Genomic DNA, 19,044 nt, shown 5'->3' on the forward strand with positions numbered 1-19,044 from the left:
CAAGAGCAGTTTGCCATCTGCAGCTGTTCCAGATGTGTTTGCTGTGGGCTGGAGGCCAAGGCCAGCTGGCTGCTGATCTGTGAGGCTCAAGCCACAGCAGCAAGATGCAAGCCAGGCAAAGGCATCAGACAGCTGAAAATTACTCCCCAGAGTCTGTGGTGAGACCTCATTGGTATTGCAGTCATAGGAGAAGTTAGCAGTGCTTGCTGAGTGTGCTTTGCATGGCTTTTAGGATGCCTAGAGTCACTCTGATAGCCCTGCTTTCACACGTCTGCCTTCTCACCAAGAGATGCAAACATTTCCACTTACCCACCTTCCCTTTCCCCTAACCTCTACACTCTATATATCTTTTATAGCTATGGTTTTTAGAGTAAATGAAGTATTGGCTCTCAGGTCAGCCTTTTCAAGAAGTTGTACTTCCTTGTAAGCAGTCAAGCTTTTTTTGTGAACCTGGTATTCTCTACCTTGATTTAATTTGTCTTTTTGACCCAACTTTTTATCTTTTTTTTTTTTCCTAGCTTCATTTTTAACCTTCTGCTCTTTACCAAGCTTCTTTTTACTACGTATGCTGATGTTACTGGAATGTTCCAACAGTGAAGCCTGATGTTCAGGAGTTGGGAGATGAAAACTGATCTGCCTCTTTTACCTTACCCCACCCCATGCTGTGCATATGCATCAATACAGCCCAATTACCTGACCCCCATGGATCTTCTCTGAAGCACCTCTGCCTCATTGAGTGCACAGGATACCCAGTGCTTGCATTCATTGTGGCTCTTAGGTTTTTTTTCTTTTGCCTATTGTAGGATCTGCTTCTTTGCTGCACAGTAGTACTCATCACTATTGTATCAGACTGCTTCACACATGGTAATGAATTTAATTTCACACCACCACTACTGGAAGACAGGTTATTTTTATCCTCTCTTTAGATTTGTGAGAATTGACATACAGAGCTTAAAGCAGAAAAGCAGTGAATGCTTTTGGCTGTCAAGCTAAAGATATCTAGGGTCATGATTTTGGAATACTTAACCCCAGAGGGCTCTCTGCAGTGCAGCTGCTCCTGAGTAACAGTAGTGGGTGCCTGGCACGTCTGTAAGGTAGACACAGGAGATCTCGTATACCTCTGGGAACCAAAGTAAGTGGCTCCCTATGGAAACTTGGGTTTGAGTGGTTCTGTTGGTATTCTGTAAGAGCCAGAGGCAGCACCTGCTCCCACGATGTGCCCTCACAAGATGAGCATCCTCTGTCTTTCTGCAGCTTTATAGCTATCTGCTATTTGTCCCTCATTATCTGCAACAAATAGCAGTTCCCTGTAAACAGGAGCTGCTGCTACTTCACTGGGCTAATTCAGTCTGGGATAGATGCATCTGACTGGTTGAAAGAGCTGGAGGTCCTGTAGTGAAGTAATAGGATTATATAATTAAACAGTATCAGAATTTGCTGCTCTTATATCTGTATGTAAGAGCATCAGGGCTGCTCCAAATTCTGGCACTCCTGATTTGAGTGCTTGACTCTACAGCCTTGTGGGTATTGCTTCTGGAGAGGCTTCACAGACTGTTGGCAGCAGACACTTGTGGCCATAGCAGTGTTTATGGACTTTGGTCCCCGCCCCATATGCTTTGGCTGCTGTTTATGGCCCAAGGTCCTATGTCTTCAGCCCAGCATTTGACCAATATGGCCTTGTCTCAGTTGTTCCTACCTCCCCAGCTGGTCCCGACATCCCTGACTTGACAGGTAGAGCTGGCAGCCAGTGAACTCCCTCTTGTCCCTTTTAATCTGGAATTGCTACTGTGCATGTTCAGTATGTGCTTATGCCCTTGTTTTCAAAGGGCATTCAGAAAGGTTGCTTGGGGGCTGAGTGGAGTCCAACTCTCTGCATCAGTATGGGAAATATTTGTTTCTTTGTCCTTTGCATTTCTGCTTCTGTTAATATGGGTGTTGGCCAACACTTTATGAGGGATGATGATGAGCAAGGCAAATATGGACTTCAAACAATACCATGTGATCATTTTCCTTGTGGATAGATGCTTGGTTGGCTCAGCAACACAGCTACAGAGCACGTGTGTGAGCAAGAAATGGGAGAGGAATGCAAAAGAAAAGGAAGGTGGCAGTTCTTGCTGGAATATGTGACTAATTGCTGTGCTTTGAATTCAGGGGATTTAAGAAATGCACAGGACAGAAGCTGATTAATTAGTGGTGATGTCATTCTATTAGCAATTCCAGGGCAGGCCAGCTGAAACATCACCTTTGGATGTAGATATAATCTTCAACAAAGTAAACTGCATTAAAGAGGTTTATAATGAGTAGCAACTTCAAGACAGACATAGCAAAGCTGGAAATGCTGCCACTGTCAGGGCAGGGAAAGGGAGTTTGCCTTTTTGTTTTGCAACTTGAGAGGAGAGTGTGTCTGTGCCTCTCTGAGGGTGGTCACTTAGGCTCTCTGAGTATATCTCTGTCCTGGAGAGGTTGCAGCTTCACCCAGTTATCCTACTGCTCAGCGAAAGCTTTTCTGCAGCACGCCACTCCCTGGCTTCCTTGGCATCTGAAGACTTCTTCACTAAAAGCTTTTTGTAGCTTTTGAACTTTTCAAAGAAACCCACACAAAAAAGACCCCAAAGCTCCCCTCTTTCATCCTTAGGAAAGGGTGAAGTTTTGCAAGTACCTTGTCTTCGTCTGCGTGCAAGGCTGGGAGGCTGTGCTTCATTGCCATGCCCTCCAGCAAGAGACTTGAATTTGGATGAATCTTTTGCAGATTCCCAAAATGGCCCTTTGCTAAAAGTGGGCAAAAGTTTCCCATTTTATCTGGGGACAAAGCTTCCATCATTGCCTCCTAATAGTGCTGAAGTAAAAAACTTGGGAGGACTTGTCTTCTTACAATGGTGTGCCAAAGCCCTTTCTGCCTGGGGGCTGCTTTGGCTTTGTGGAAAAAGGTAGAGAGAAGCAAGGGGCTTCTGGGGTTATTGGGGTGAAGTAGGGTTGAACCTCCTCCTCCTTCCCCAGCCTCTCTTCAGTGCCGTTTCCTTTGCTGATGTGTTCTGCTTCCTTCTCACCTGATTTTTTTCCCTCCTCTTTATATGCTTTTTTCAATTTTGAAATTGGCAGCTCCTCTGTTTCAGATCCTCTTCAAACTTAATTAATGTGCTGCTTATTCCCTCTTCCAGATCAGTAATTATTATATTTAATAAGACCAGATCTAGTCCTGATCTGTGCATTACCTCCTGCTCTCTCAACACTTTCCAGTTTGCCATGACCTTACAGCTTACAGTAATTCAATAGCACATCAGTCCATGTGAAAAGGTCCCTACCAATCTGGTTGGAATGGCTTTCTTTTCAAACAAAGAACAAAAATATATCAGACCTAGGAAAAGAGACCTCTGCTTGTGCTATTAAACAGAAGGTGGAAAGAGAAGCTGCTGTAGTGGTACTTTTCCTGCCGCAGCTCCTGGCACCTTGGATGGCTCCAGATCTGCAATCCACAAAGCAAGGTCTGCTCTCCTGTTCCTGGCAAAACATGTGAGCCTGCTCCCTCTGTGAAACCTGATTGTCAGCTCCTGGAATTTAGAAAAGCTCTTTCTTTTCTTTCTGCCTTCCTAATTATCATCTCTGCATCTGCAAATTATCAGGTTTTCATCAAAATCTTGGGGGTTTTTATGTGGAGAAATTTCCACTTATGAAAGAAAAAAATGTCCTATTGAAAACTTCTGGCTGGGGACCTTTCAGATTTGCTCCAGAACATGTGCCTTACTAAACACCACCTCCACAGCCTCCCTCCAGACAAGGGAAGCTATCTTGGGGTTGCATATCTAATGCCTAATGCTTCCCACTGATCACTTACCCTTTTGTATAAGAAATGTAACCAAGTAGCCTGATTAACTGGGATTGAAGGAATTAAGCCTGTGTTTGTGGAGATAACGATCAGTGAGGTCTCTTTTAACACACTCGTTACTCTGGGCTTCCTTTGATTGGCATATCAGCAGCTACACACCATAAATTACCTTGATGGATTCCCCTGTGCATCTGAATTTAAAAGAGATGAGGCAGAGGGTTATTTTAGTTAATATTCCAGTGTGTGATTTGCCAGGTGCTGTGCAGCTTCTGTCTCGATTCATAACCTCTGTTCTTTTACTTCTAAAGCCCTGTCCATGGAATTAGCACTGCAGCTGCCCTTGAACCTGCCTCTGGGCTTTCTGTATCTCCCATACTCCTTGACCCAAGTCCTTTCTGCCTGGACCATTCCTTAAACAGTATATGCTCATGATGCCTCGAGGAGGGAGCAAGTGCTGCAAGACTGAGGCAGTTTAATTACTGACACAAACCCTTGGCAGAACCTAGCAGGTTCTCCCAGGTGACCAGCTGGGGCTGCTGGCATGGATCCTGGAGAGAATTAACTAAAGAAGTGTTCCTGGATGCATGTGGGTCCACAGCAGAAATTTTGGTGGTCCCCACTGCAGCCCATTAGCAGTGAAGTGAGAGGCTGCCTTCCTCAGATTAGAAAGCACTTGAGGATGTCATTTACTCAGGCAGATTTCCCAGCTGACTGAGCATTCTTATTGCACTAATTACAAATCAAGAGGGTGGCATGTGCAGTGGCTCCCAGACAGGAAGAGCTCTCCTCCCTAATGGTGGGGCTGGCTGGACTGGGAAAGGCAGAATGGATCCTGCTAATTATTATCCTCTCCCCTCCTATCAGTTGGAACAAAGTAAAGCTTGCTCTAGTAAATCCTGCAAAGTTTGATGCTCAGAGGCTGCAGCTGGTGCCTTCTAACATCTGAGGCTGAAGTCTAGCCCTGCAGGTGAAGTGTATCAGCACTGGGGATAACTCAGAGCCAGGACCCTGGCTTAGACTGGCTGCTGCTTTGGAGTCACCTGAATAGCCCAGTACCTGGGACTAGGGACACATATGAAGGAAATAACTAACCTGAATCTTTGATAGGTGTCTGACCAAGCCATTGTAGGACTGTCTTGTTCTGACTGTTTTCAGCCAGCGTGGGAGGGAGAAGACTTAGGAAAAGTTGCTGTTTCAGATTTCCAAGTATTGAAGTCTGGTGTGCTTTGGGATATGGAGCTGAGTGGAAGCAGTGGTGCTCATCACAGTCCAGCCAGCCTCGGGGCTTCCCTCTGTGTAGGGTTGTTCTGGGTCATTGAACTCAGCCTGTTATGAATATTGCTGGTTTGGGGGCAGTTACAGCATCTCTTTTCTCATTTTGAGTGTCCTTTGATTCCCTGGGCCTATGTTTTCCCATTTGGCTGAGGCTGACTGCATTTCCAGAGGCTCCATGTCCCATTGCCAGACAGCTGATAGCAGCAGCAGAACATCTGCCTGTATCTGTACCCTGTGGCTCTTCCTCCTGTGCATAGCTACTTTGCTCTGCCGTGTGCCTTCCTGTCGTCAAATGCACAACTCCTTTTGCTGCTTGTCTCTGATCTGTTTACACTAAAAAACCCTCCTGAAGCTGGTTGGCCCTAGGAGAGCACTGACTATTGGTGGTACATTTTAGTCACAACTACAGCTGGATTCTCCAAAGCACCGTGCCAGGAACAGCTCCCAGCTGCCTGCCCTGGGACCCGTAGCCTAATGTCTGTCTGCCTCAGTGTTGGCCCAGTTCTGGCAGGCAACTGGTGTAGTGGTTTCCAATGCACATGTCTGAAGGTGTTTCTGAAAGTAGGGGTCACCATCAATCCCAATGAAGTTAGAGATGGAGAGGACCTGGACTGATGGATAAGCCAGTCTTCCAGTATGCTTCCACCCCTGGTACTAGCTGTGCAGATGGTGTATGCACGAGAAGCTGTGGGAGACAGCCCTTGGGCTTTGAACTGCCCCTTTTTTTGTGCTTCATCGCATGCCAGGACAAGGCTAACATGTGAAACATTTCTGAGCAGTTCCTCCTTTCATTAACTACTGAGCTTCTGGCTCAGCCTCAGCTTCCCACACGGTGCCTCCAGGAACCAGCGGTTGGAGTGTCCTGTCTCTCCCAGCCACCACTCACCTTAATATCATGAAGAGTACTTATTAGCTGGGTCTCTGCTGTTTTGTTTCAGCTAATTAGAGCTGATGAGATCCACTCAGTGTTAGGCAGTTGCCTGTCCCTCAGCTTCCTGTGGTCCTTGTAAAGTTTACCAAACATGACAAGATATTAATCCTTTCAGGGACCATAGCACAGGCAATGTGGTGACATTTAGAGCTCTTGTTAAAGCAGCAGGTTCAGCTGAAGTCTTTAGAAAACTTCTGCTCTCCTGCTGACAGGCTCTATCTACAACCATATTGCATGGCTAACTATCCTGCTTGATGGAGAGGATCCTAAAATTGCTGTTTCAATGAAAGTACAGTCAGTCTCCAGATGCGGTAGGATCCTGAGTGCACCAGAGTTCATACTTCCCTTGGGATTTATTCTCCTAATGGCCTTTGTACCTGAAGCTCAGCAACAGCTTTGTGCCAGGAAGCTCACTGTTGTTTCATGTGCAGCTGTAAACTGAGCTCAGTTTATCAAGCTATGATGAGACCACGGTCTCCTTTGAGTTGACAAAGAAAGCTGAGGAAGGGATTTGGAGGGGAGGGAAGACCTGGAATAACATATTCCATGTAATATGAACATAGGGCATTTTCCAAACTCTTCAGCTAGTGTTGTCAACTCCTGCAATTTTTAGTGGGAATCTCCTCATATTTAGCCCTGTTTCAAGTTCCAGGTTTTGGCTTCATGCCGCTCTCCATTTCCTTTTGAAACAAAAAATGAGTTGACAGCTTTGTGGGTGCAAAGACAAATTCTGAAGGACCCTGGATCAGAAAAGCAAACAAGCAGGACTCTTAATGCCAGCCTTCCTAAGCACTTGATTTAGATGAGTGTTAGGTACCTAAATTGCTTAAGCATGTTTGGACTTGACAAGCATGCGCAATGTTAGAAATAGAAATGCTGAGGCATCTAAAACCTTATGACTCCACAGGGGGATTTTTGAACTGATGCTGCTATTGTAACTGCAGAAGAAGAAAGAAAGAGTGTGTGAACAGGTCTTTCTCTCCAGGTTTATTTTTGCTCTTTTGCTCCCCCCCCCCCCGCTCAGGGGACTGCAGGACAAATAGAGTCTCTTTCAGGCCCATTAGCTTTTATGAATTTGTTCCACTGCCAGCATATAGGTTTTGAAATTCGAGACAGCTATCCCTGCTAAAAGAGCTCTGGTACTTCTCCATGTAGTTGGACCTGGCTTCTGGAGATTTACATGGAAATGTTTTTGTCATAGAAACAAGGCTCCAGCTCTTTGCTTTACCAGGATCTGTTGAGACACAGACCTCAAGCTCTGCAGTCTTCTGCAAGCAGGGTTTTTTAGCTCCTTAAGTTGTTGTGTGGGTATACATGCTGAGCATCTATGTAAAATGAAGATATATAGCTATCCCAATGCCCACTTCTGGATTTCCTTGGGCATGTCTAAGCTACCAGTAAAACCCCAGATATACTGCAGCTCCTATGTCAAGCAGCAAGGATTATGTGATATTGTGTAGAAACACCATGTTGTGCCTCAAGCATCCCTTGGTATTATATAGAGAGAGATCAGGACCCCTCAGGGAATGTGGAAAGGTGAGAAAAAATCATCATCTTCCACTAGTGCACATTAGACCTGTCTGTTTTGTCATGGATTGTGTCTGTGACTTCAACTGAACCATTTGATAACTCTGCCTTAGCCCATCACCTTCCTCTTCCCACCAGCACAGCCCTGCAACGCTCTAACGGCTTCTAAAGATGATGCTTCCTTTCTCGCTTACTTTGCCAGGCTTCTGTAGACTAAACTTCTGGTGGTGGGAGCCACCTTTGCATTTGTGTTGCCAAGATTTAGCCCCAAGAAGTGACAAACTGCGTAACATGTAGGATACAAAGAAAAAGCTCTCTCCATTTTCTAAGTCTAAGGTTTAGAAGTGGAGAGTTTCAGCAGCAAGAACACATTTTTGCTCTGTGTTTGAGGGGGTTAAAAGAGCAGCATGTCCTGCAGCCCCTTCCCAATGCCACAGTGAAAAAGTGAGTGGGAAAGTCTGCTTTTGTGGGGACCAGCAGATTCTTACCAGTCACCTACTTTTAATTCACCAGCACATGTGCAATAACAGCCAGTGGGTTTACTGGTAAGGTGGTGCCCAAAGGACAGTCCTGATGAGAGAACACTTCAAAGGGGAGCCTTGCGTTTGAACTGTGCTAGGGGAAACGTTGTTCTTGAGCTGTTTCTGGATATCAGGGACAGCACAGCATTTTAGGTGTCTCTCTGTTCCCTCCCAGTACGCTTTGAGGGCTTCACCATAGACAAAGAGGGAAGGGGGCTGCCTTACCATGGGGGAAGGAGATGCTGCCTTTCTGCCTCAGCCCTGTGCTGTGCCTCTTTGCTGGGGGCTGGCCCAGGACTCTGCTCCCTGCCCAAAGGAGGAAGAGCACCAGCTCATCGCTGGTTTGTATGGGTGGCTCCCATTTGCTTGCAAACTGGGAAAACCACCAGCTTTTTGATACTGTTTCTTCAGATGACTGTTAGACTTTTGCTTGAGGGGTGCAAACATGGTACCACGGAGGGCAAACAGCATGCCTGCTTGGGACAGCCCCAGTGGGGAGGCTGGGACAGTGGCAGCAAGGCTCCCAGCAGCATGCAGGATGAGCGGTGACCCCCGTCTCTGACCGAGGACGCAGGTGGGTGGTTGATTTATGGCCAAGGCAAGATAGGGGTCTCTGAGTTAAGCTGTAGGCGAGTTGCCATGGAGATGGGCTAATAAAGCACCAGGCAGCAGCCGGCTCTGACGCTGCTACGGTTGCAAGAAGCAGGCGGTGGGGAGAAGGGGCAGCTGGCCCAGTGGGGATGGAGAGTGAGAACAGGGTAACACCAGGAGAATGGGGCAGGAGTTGGATCTGTAGGACTGTTGAGATGGCCCTGGGTGCTTTGAGAGAGGAAGGGTTGATGGGAGAAGAGAGCCCCCTTCTCCCAGCTCTTTGGGAGGAGGGTGTCAGCATGGTGTTCCTTGGCGGTGAGTGGGAACAGCAACTTTCAGGGAAGGGGTTGGACCCCTATGCAGCCAGAGTATCTTTTGTTCTGGTCTCCTGCCTGCATCAACCACCTGTCTGCTTAGTGACTGTAGGCTGGCTGCTTCCCCCAGCAGCATGAGAGGGCCTCAAAGTGGATGTGGATGTCAGCTTGCACAGCCCACCTCACACAGGACTGGTGCAAAGGACTCTGCTGTGCTCAGGGTTAGCTTAAGTGTGGGGAAAACTTCCTCCGCGTCTCCCTCAGCATGCTGCCCTTCTGCTTTTCAGCAGTGGGGAAGGTCATCTGTTCCCTGGCTTGGTCCTCCGTCCCAGCCATTGCAATGTAACTACAGCCAGCTACTTTGGATGCCGAGTATGGGTGTTGGGTGGGATGAATGGGGATGGCATGGACTTGCCTCCAAAAAGGTGGGTATACTGGAGCTGTGCTGCACATCCCTAAGCACTTGCTCCAGCCTGCACCATCAGAATGGACCCTCCTGCTTTGCTGTAGTAGGGGGTAAGTAAGTCTGCAAACCCATTCAGTTCAAGGGCACTGTAGCATGGACCTAAAACTAAGCATACTTTTATTCTGGTTAGTTGAGCAGGCTGATGGGAGGGAAAGGCTTAGCTAATTATTTGCAAGGTATTGCCAGGCTGCTGTACTTCCATTTTGAGAGATCACTCTTCAGTAATATGGTGACAGCCATATTTTAACCTTGATCACTGTAAGGGTTTTGCCTCAAAGCCATCAGCTCCTGGAGTGTGCCAGGATTCAGGCAGATGTTCCAGCAGGTAAAGGGGGGTGGTGTATATATTTTAAGAAGGAAATAAAATGCCTTATGATGGAGTGATGCATTAAAAGATAATTGCTTACAGGTTTCACAAGATGTTTTTATGCCTCCTAAATTGATGGATGTATCCACAGAGACTGATGCTCTTAGTGGAGGGTTACCTTCCCTTCTGAACAGAGCAGAGATCAAGACAATTCCAGGTAGCTAATGCCAGCTATTGATAACACTACTCCTACCCTCCAAAGAAAAGGTTGTTTAAAGCTGGACTTCTTGAGCTAGCTAATGCCTTCTTCCTTGGCCAGAGCCTCTCCCCCCACTCCTCGACAGCATCCCCTGTTGTTCAAAGCCATCCTGTGCTACTGCTGAATAGCCCTTGTGTCCTTAACTCTGTCATCATGCGCTATCCAGATGGTAGGAGTCCTCCACTCCCTTACAGGTCAGTTGGCTTTTGGCACTGGCTGGGATGAAGGACGCTTCCACTGCCTCTGTCGTTAACAGGGCCTCCCTTGATGTCTCTACAGGGCTAGCTGGTGGGGCGAGCCAGCCAGCCTTTATTGTTGCAGCCAAACCGTAAGGGGCACAGATCATGCCAGGCTTTGGATACGGTCTGGTGCAGCCTCTATAATCCAGGAGGGATTTGACTGGTGGAGATTTTGATTATTGCGGTTTGGCAGCCAGAAGCAGGTCTTGCTGTGGTGCGCAGGTGCCCGCTCTGCCAAGGATTTGCATGAGCTGATATGGTGTGGATCAGCACATCCAGAGGGGTGGAAAGGGTTGCAATGTGCATGTCCACTGACCTCCTCATTTAGGGTGCTTTTTAGGTGCTGTATCTCTTTCTCGGCTCGTAGCAACTCACTGTTCATGTGAGTAATTCCTTGTCATTCCTTACCTTGTGCTTTCTTTCCTGTCTGACCCCAGTTATGGCCACTTCCCCCACCTTTGTAAGGAGAACTTGGCATGTGGTGTGGCTACAAGGGGAGGGATTTCATTTGATTTTTAGATTCTTGGAAAAACTTTTCCAATAAAGGGCCTCGTGCCCAAGACTATTTCAGGCTGCTGGCAGTGTCAGAGGAGACATCTGAGTGGAGGAGGCAGTCTTTGGAGAAGGCATCTCAGAGTGGAGTGAGATATGTTGCTCCTGGGGAATTCTGTATGGCTGTGGCTCGTGGATGAACAGGCCTCAAGAGAAAAATGGTTTCCATTGCCTGTGACTATTGTTAGCACTACTTAAATCTGTAAAACTTGGAATGTTCTTCAACATGAGCCATTTAAAATCCTGAGTCATTTCTGTCTCCGGATATGCTTGTCTCGCTGATTCTGTTTCATGCCTGTTCTCATATCCAAGGCAGTTCATGCCAGAAGCTGAGTCAGTTTGGAAAGGAGGAAGAACAAGTATCAGGGCCTCTTCTGCTCTCAGCCTCCAGGCAACCAATGTTCTTGGGTCAGGCAGGTCCTGTGTCTGGTCCCACTTCTGGGCATGGTCATCTCAGTGATATTCTCCAATGGAGTGTTGCCTTCCGGTGGGAAGACGGTGGACCAGATCCTTGGGGCTTTTAGCCAAGTGAATGGCTGTGCCTTGGGACTCCCTCTGAGCTCCTCCCTGTTCCCTTGCCAATGCTTTTGTGTTCACAAGCATATAAATCAGGAACGGAAGATGTGCCTTGGAGCAAACTTAGATGTAAGCAGAAATTCAGTGTAAATAAGTATGGCCAACTTACATTGCTCACGGGGCTCTTCCTTAGCTGACCGTGCTTTGAGTAGGAAGTTGGACTAGATGATGTCCTGAAATCCTTTCCAATGTGAATTTTCCTATGATCCTATGATTTGTCCCAGTTGGGGAGACCAGCAAAAAAGCTCCTCTGCTGGCATGCGCACACAGCTGTCTTCTTGAGTGATGCTTTACATTATGGCAGGAGGAATTCAATGTAGAAACAGACTTTTTTTTAAATGGGACCAGCCCCACACCATGTACTGGTTGCTGTTATTCATGTATGAGCTGTCTAAGGACAATTAAAATGTTGGCTGTCCACATGAGATCTCAAAAGCAAGGTCCCTGCAGCTCAGGCAAAGTATCTTTCAGAGATCAGAAAATAATAACTTGAAGGCCTTGTTGCTGATGCTTCAGAATTGTCCTGTGAGTATTTAATCTCCATTGTCTAGGGTTGGTTGTGGTTTTGAGGGCTGGAGCATAGAGTTTGTGGTAGCCACGAAGTTCCTGTGAGAGAGCCAAGTGTTGCAGTAACACTAAGGACTCATGCTCCTCTGGTCTAAGAGATGTCAGATTTGACTGGGGGGGCACTGTCTTGGACTAAGCTTAGTTTTTGCCCAAGATGTTGGTCTTCAGATCTTGTGAGGCTCATCAGGTCTCGCCTATGGCCCCTATTCAGCAGAGGAAAGCAGAACTCTGCTGGCATTTGAACTGCTGCTAACAGATGTAAGTCTGGAAACCTGGATTAGTAAAGCCCATGCTCAGATCATAAGGAGCTGAAATTCTGCTTTGAAAGAGAGCCTATGCTCTCTTCCTACTGTCCAGAAACAAGTCATGATGAATACTCCTACCTCACCAAAGTCGGGATGGCTGTGGTCTGTAGGGATAAGGTAGAACAGTGATTGTGCCCAACTTTCTCCTGGAAGCAAGAACTGGGTCAGTTTCTGATATCAAAATGCAGAGAACTGACAGTTAAACTGGATTTAATCACTTGTGCCTTGAGGGCCCTTGCTCTGAAGTAAGTTTGCATGTTATTTTAAGTATTCAAAGCCAAGAGTATCTTAGAGGAATTTTGGGGTGTTCAGTAATGCCTGCAGTTACAATCCTTTATCTGATCCCGCATCCTCAGTGGTGGAGTAATGGTTATGTACCTTGGAGTCACAGCTGCGGCTGAGCCTTGCAGTGCGTGTTTAACAAGGAGAGCTCTGCAGGGACAATATATTTTGAGCGCGCCTTACTGTCAGCTTTCGCCTTCCCAGCTTTACCGTCGTGTGGCTCCGCAGAACCTCCAAAGGCCAGCCAGCTCTGTCTCATTGCCCTTCCTCTGGGATTCCCGCGCTGCCACGTTGAATCTGCCCTTGGTTTCACTGCCTGCTCCTTGCTGCGTTTTAACCTCTCCTCCTCACCCCCCCCCGCCTTCTCCGCATTTGTTTTCCTCTGCGTGCCGTTCTCTTGCGATATAAACCTCGGCAATTCCAAGTTGCGGGCCAAACTTCCCTGCCCCGTCGGCAGACCGGGGGATTCGGCCAGGCCTTGCAGCGAGGAGGCGGGCTGGCAGGAGCGGGGGCGCAGCGCAGCCCTTGGGTTGCTGGCCGCCTCCTTGCAGAGCACCAGCGCCTCGGGGAGCTCCCCCCTTCAACAGGTAGACGCTGGGAGCAGCCAGCCTTGCTCCGCTCATCCTCCTGCGCTGGAAGGATGGCGGGGGCTGCCGCGGTGCCGGGAGGCCGGGGTTTGGCGGAGGGGCCCGGGGCGTCGCATCGCATCGCATCGCTTTGGGGTGGCGGCCCCAACCCGGGGCAGGGAGGGCGGCAGCGACCCGTCCCCGCCGCCCGCGCCGCGGGGAGGGCTGCTCCGCACAAAGCGGGTGGGTAAACCCTCCTCCGGGGCGCGGGGAGGAGGAGGAGGAGGAGGAGGAAGGCGGGGGGATGCTGCTTCCCTCCCTCCCTCTCTCTCTCTCTCTCCCCTCCCTCCCTCGCCGCGGCCGGAGGAGCGCGCAGGCGGCGGCTAGCAGCCCCGGCCGGGCGGCACGGTGGGCTCGGGGGCGCGCAGCCCCGCGGAGCGCTGCGGAGCGGAGCGGGCTCCGGCCGCCCCCCCCCGCTGGGGCAGCCGGCGCGGCGGTGAGTGCGTGCGGGGGGCGGCGGCGGTTCGCGTCCCTGCTCCCCCGGGGTCTCCCCTCTCCGCTCCGCGCCTCCCCGGCAGCTGCGCCGAGCGGCAGATAACCGCCCCGCCGGGGGCTGGGGCTGGGGCTGGGGGGGGGGGCAGTGCGGACCCCCCGGCCGGGGATGGGGCTCCCGGGTGCTGCGCCGCCCCCGCGGCTATTGTCCACGGGCCGGTGAACAGTAGGGGGAGCAGCGGCCCCGCGGGGGAAGGGGGGGGTCTGCCCTGCTCGCTTCCCCCGGGCAGGGGGGCTCGGGAGGGCGGCCGCGGCGTCGGGGCATCTCCGCTCCCGCAGCAACTCCGGAGCGTGTTGCTCCGGAGCAGAGCGGCCGCCTGAGCCGTGCCGGGGTCCCCCCCCCGCTGGGGACCCCCGGGGCTGCAGCCCGCCCGCCTGGCAGTGCTGGCTGGAGAGCGGGGAGAGGTGTAAGCGGCCGCGATGGAAGATGTCTGGACGAGGACAATAGTGAGCCCCGTTCCTAGGGCCGGATGGTGAATGCAGCGGAAGGGCTGAGCAGGGAGAACGGTGTAGTAAAGCAAAGTCAAATTTCCCCCTGAATCCTGCAGCCAGGCCTAATGGGCACTGATGCTGTGTCGGGGTGGGGAGGAAAGGGGGGAGGGGAAAAGGAGTTTGGGGGGCTGCAGTCTCTGAGGCTGGTATGGGAGGAAAGGGAAAAGAGCTCCAGATCTTTCCTCTTCCCCCCCAGAGTTACTAGGACTGAGATACGGATCATTAAAAAGGAGTAGCGTAATGCAATTAAGCGTTAGACAGTCCCCACTGCAACACTTATCCATTGTTCCTCGCTCAGCCTTCCGCCAGAACAATTCTCATCTGGACAAGAGAAGTATAATTGAACAAATAGTTCATTTCCCTGGCCAATTGCATCCGTAGTCTCTCCCCTGAATCTGCTGCTGACTGGCTGCAAACGCAGCAGCGTCCTCAGACAGAAACGGAGAACCGGGATCCTCCGTGAGACTCCCGCTGTTGTGGGCTAGCCGGCCAGAGCAGCACTGAGTAGCTGCTCACCTGAGTTGTTCTGACGGCAGCAGCAGAGCAGGGTTGCTCCCTCACCTCTTGGTCCTCTTAGCTTCCTTGTGGGGAGTGTGAAGAAGAAAAATAACAGGTGGTGATGCAGGTCCAGCCTACAACTAGAAGACACTACATGTGGCTCAGGCAAGTCCTCTCCTTTCTGTAGTCTATCGCTTAACTTTCTCTTTACCCTGGAGGATAAAGGATTTCAGGTGGTTTTGAGGTGATGCTGGTTTGGTGGAGTTTGCCAGCCTGCCCTTCAGCCTGTGCCCGTGGTGGCCGGGTGCCCTGCAGCGCGCGCACACACATATGCACAGAGGCAGGAGTGCGCGAGCCCGACGTTCCTGCTCTTTTCTGAGAGACCTCTGAGCAGCTGGAGGGGTTGCGGCTGCATCTGGCCCCCTTGCCACATGCTTGGCTGGAGGCTTCGTCCTTTCCCCTGGAATCTCCTCCAGGTTCACAGCGTGCAGCAGAGCTCAGCGCATGGGTATGCACAGATGCATTGTCTGCACTGCTGCGAGACACGCTCAGCACTGGGAGGCTGCTGCTTTTCCTCGCTTCTGAAGCTTCTTAACACAAGTCTGCATCATGCAGCTTTCCTCCTGTTCTTTCGCCTTTCCTCTTTCTTCGTTGTCTGTAGACTGCTGCCTGTCCCACTTCATTCTCAGCTTCTCCTTCATCTTTTCCTTCTTAATCCATTCTTTCACTTCAATTTCTTTTTCTCGAAGTAAACCTTGCCCTCTTCAGCCTCCTCCTCTCAACACTGGAGAAGCAGCCCAGCCCGTCATCTCAGTAGGAGTATTCCTGCCAACTGTTTACAAAAAGTAGCACAATACCCAGGCTGAACGCTGACATAATTACATACCCAGCCAGAGAGTGTAGTAAATAATCCTGCCTTTCAAGCTTTTGCCCAGTGGTGAGTCTTTTGCCATCTCCTTTGCCCGTGGGCTAAATGTATTATACTTGGCTTGCATTTACTTATATTGTGGAAACACTAAGTCAGCACAGTCAGTGCACAGATATATGGTATCAAAGCGGATGTACGTTGATGTCTTGCACCATATACGCTTACTGTGCCTGTATGCATCGTGTGTCTGAATATGCATCATATGGCTCTGCTCCTGGGTTCAGGCTTTGACAGTTGTGCTTGGCAAGTGCGAGGGCTGTCAGGGAGGGAACAACTGCTGAGACGTGGATATTGTTCCATCGGTGAAGGAAAGATGGCTGTGGGGTGAAGGTCAAGAGCACCAGCAAAAAGCGCAGGGCTTGGCTAACCGTATTTGCATTGGTTAGGGTGCTAGCTAGTTTTCCAAGGATTTGTGTGTACATATGATTGCAGACTGTGGGTATTGTCAGCACGGTTGTGTTTCCAGTTGTGCTTGTGAGCCTGAGTCTGTCTGCAGTTGCTTTGATTGTGAGTCAGTCTGTCTGCAGTTGCAGTAGCTGTGAATCAGTGTCTGCCTGTAATTATGTGGGTGAATCAGTGTTGGCTTGTTACACTTTGAGTGCAAACGGTCTCCCATAGTGGTTGTGTGTGTGAATCACTCTACAGTCCCTCTGGATGTGTTTTTGAGTAGAGAGATGCAATACTGGGATTAATTTTGTTTTGATGAGGAAAAACTGTCAAGCGGCTTCTCATTTTGAAAAATTAAAGCTGGGTTGGGAGTTGGGCACAGAGCTTGTTTCTCTGTTACCAGCTTTCTCCAGAAGAGATCCACTTTAAGGCTTGCTCCCAAGATTTCCATCTTGGTCTGAACCTTTAATTTCTTTGCCTTGTTCCTCTGGTTCCGAGTGTTCTTTTCTGCTGGCATCTCTTGCAGAGCTGCAGACAACACATTCGGTAACCATCACGTGTGCCTCATACCTTACGTGTGAGGCAGATTCATGGGAAGGTTGTTCATGGCTTGTGCAGTGTGTGTGTTTGTGGGGACGAGCCAATGTGTGCCTCTCGGGTAGGTAAGCACAAACGTTTTCATGCTTGTGAGTTGAAGACTGTGTGGTTCCTCTGCCATGTGCCTCTTGCCGTGAGCCAGTGCTCTAAGTTGATGGTAAACACTAAGTTTGATTCAGGTGGGCGGAGGTACTGCTGCCTGTTTCTTGTTCTCTGATGCCTATAAAACGCTGTAGTACCTTCTGGCCTTCACCAGCATCTGTACGACACAAAGCATCGCTAAACTGAGAGGCAAGTCGGAGAAATCTGGAAGCAGAGCACTCCCCTTGGTCCAGGCTGACAAACCCAGCCTTCCCCTGTGCTGGCTGGTGCAGGTAGAGCGTGATGCTGGCAGGGCTGGATGGCTTCCAGTATGCGCTGGCTTGGGTGTCTCTGCCTGCGTTGTGCAGTGTATGCGTGTATCCCAGTTAGCTCATTTCAGAACAAAGGGAAGCAAACAACTAGTAGGACAAGGGTCTTGTGAAACACCACGGTGTCTTATTCCGTCATTTTCAGGCTTCTAGATAAACCATGTCTGCTCATCGCTGCCCCTGCCCTCAAAGAAAAAGATAGTTTTATTCCAGGGGACCCTCCTTTTTAGCTGAAGTGATTGAGAACTGAAGCAAAACCTCCCCACAGAGAGCAGCATGTGCATCGCCTGCATTTATTGCTCCTGCTGCTGCTGCACTGAGTGCTTGCTGGCTGCCCGTCTCTGCAGAGAGAGCTTGGAGCTTTACCTGAAGAAGCACTAGAAGAGGCATAGCAGTGACCACCACAAGGCTGGTGTGCTCACAGAGAATCGGGGACGGTTGGGCAGAGCACAGCCCATGCAGTCTGGATGATTTTGGAATTCTTGAGAGGTGGCAGAGGACCTCTCCTGATGCCAGGGACCTGTTTTGCAGAGGCTCCAGTGCAATGAGGAAGGGCTTTAAGGAGCTGCTTGTGCTGTGCCAGTGCACCTGACTTTGGGGGTAAATATGCAGGTGTGGTGAGGTCACCTATAGTGCTGTGCTTGGCTGTGCTACTGTGCAGGTGAGTGGATGTGCTTGGCACCCACCGGGTCTAGATCACCCTCTGCTCCTTGCATGGAAGTGCTTGTATCTGGGCTTTTGTACTGGGGCTGCCTCTACTTTCCAGTCTGTTTTCCAGCTGGCTTCCCAGCATCAGCTCCTCATTGCACAGCTCTCCCTGAGATACCTGACTTGGCAAAGATGTGGAGCAGCTGCAGGTCCTGGGGGCTGTGGGCTGAGCGGGAGCTGTAAGTGCTCAGCATTCCTTCAGCTCACGCCACTGGTGTAGGTGCATGGCGTGTGGGTGTGCTGACCTAATGACACTGCAGTTACACAGCATCTCTGGGTGCAGTGATGGGACAAATAAGTCCTTTGGGCTGCTTCATGAATGCTGCCTGCATCGTGAAACTATTGCTAAGTGAATCAGATTGTTCCCTTGGCTGTGCAGGTTCCAAGGAGGCAGTAATTTGGGAGAGATACTGATGTGACTCTTAAAAATGTACCCAGGTGGGTTTATGGGTCTCTTCTGTCTTTACTCCCCCCTTTCTGATGCTTGCAGTCTCCCCCTCTCTGGGCTGCTCTCCCAGATTTTTTTGCAAGCTTTACCTTTCAGTTTCCACCTCCGGAGCTCTATCTGTCTTTCCCTTGTCAGCAGTAAGCCTGTGCTAATCACTCTTGCCTAGGAAGGCATTTCAGAATATTTAATGGTTTCTAGAATAAGGATTTCTGAAAAGATCAGGCTCAGTATGCCAAGTCAGGAGATGCCCAATAACATAGTTACTAGGGTACCTTGCTGATCTGGAAGGTTCCTAAACCCACCTCGGTAGGAGCAGGGACTGGAGCATGTTGCTGTCTTGGGGAGAAAGAAGCTTTTCCAATTCCTTGTTCTAAAACTGCACATCCAACAGGAATGTTGTATTTCTCAGGAGTGTTGTTATGATGTGATGCTCTGGAGATTGGAGGAGTCTGTATGTTTATGATGCCTTTAGGTCTGTGGTTATAAAGAGACCTGCCAAAATCCAGAGTCCCCAGAATTGTAAACTTCAAGTATTGCTGGATTCCAGCTGCAAAGTGTTAGCAGGGCTTCTTAGAAAATCTGCATTTGATTCAGCTGTGGAGGTTACCAGCAACTGCAGAATTAGTGATGAATGCATTTGCTAACTGTGCCATTAAGAAATAAGCAATGGACAGATGGAGGAAGGAAGTGCAAAGCTGCTTTGAACACACACCATCCTTATAGGCTCCATCTTACATAGGCATGGATGGGAACCAGAAGCTATAGGGTGATGTTCTTTAACTTATGTGAAAGAGGGTTCAGTCTGAGGAGTTGTACCACGCTTTTCTGAGCTTAGAAATCTTTGCATTCTGCTTTTTTCTTCACAGGTACTGTGCAGTTTCCTTTGAGCGAGACCTAGTAAGAGATTTTTTTTTTTTTTTCTT

The 19,044-nt window shown here is 49.5% G+C and overlaps 1 protein-coding gene across 2 annotated transcripts in view; it reads left to right on the forward strand.

Annotated features, from left to right (window-relative positions):
- The first annotated feature begins 13,463 nt into the window (after positions 1 to 13,463).
- Positions 13,464 to 19,044, forward strand: part of LOC104318832 (gamma-aminobutyric acid type A receptor subunit alpha3) — a 75,568-nt gene continuing 69,987 nt past the window's right edge. For both annotated transcript variants that reach the window (XM_069811167.1, XM_069811169.1), the window contains exon 1: positions 13,464 to 13,597. The gene's annotated coding sequence lies outside the window, so the exon portion shown is untranslated. The remainder of the gene's footprint in view (positions 13,598 to 19,044) is intronic.

This window comes from Haliaeetus albicilla, chromosome 23, assembly GCF_947461875.1.
Source record: "Haliaeetus albicilla chromosome 23, bHalAlb1.1, whole genome shotgun sequence".
NCBI lineage: Eukaryota > Metazoa > Chordata > Aves > Accipitriformes > Accipitridae > Haliaeetus > Haliaeetus albicilla.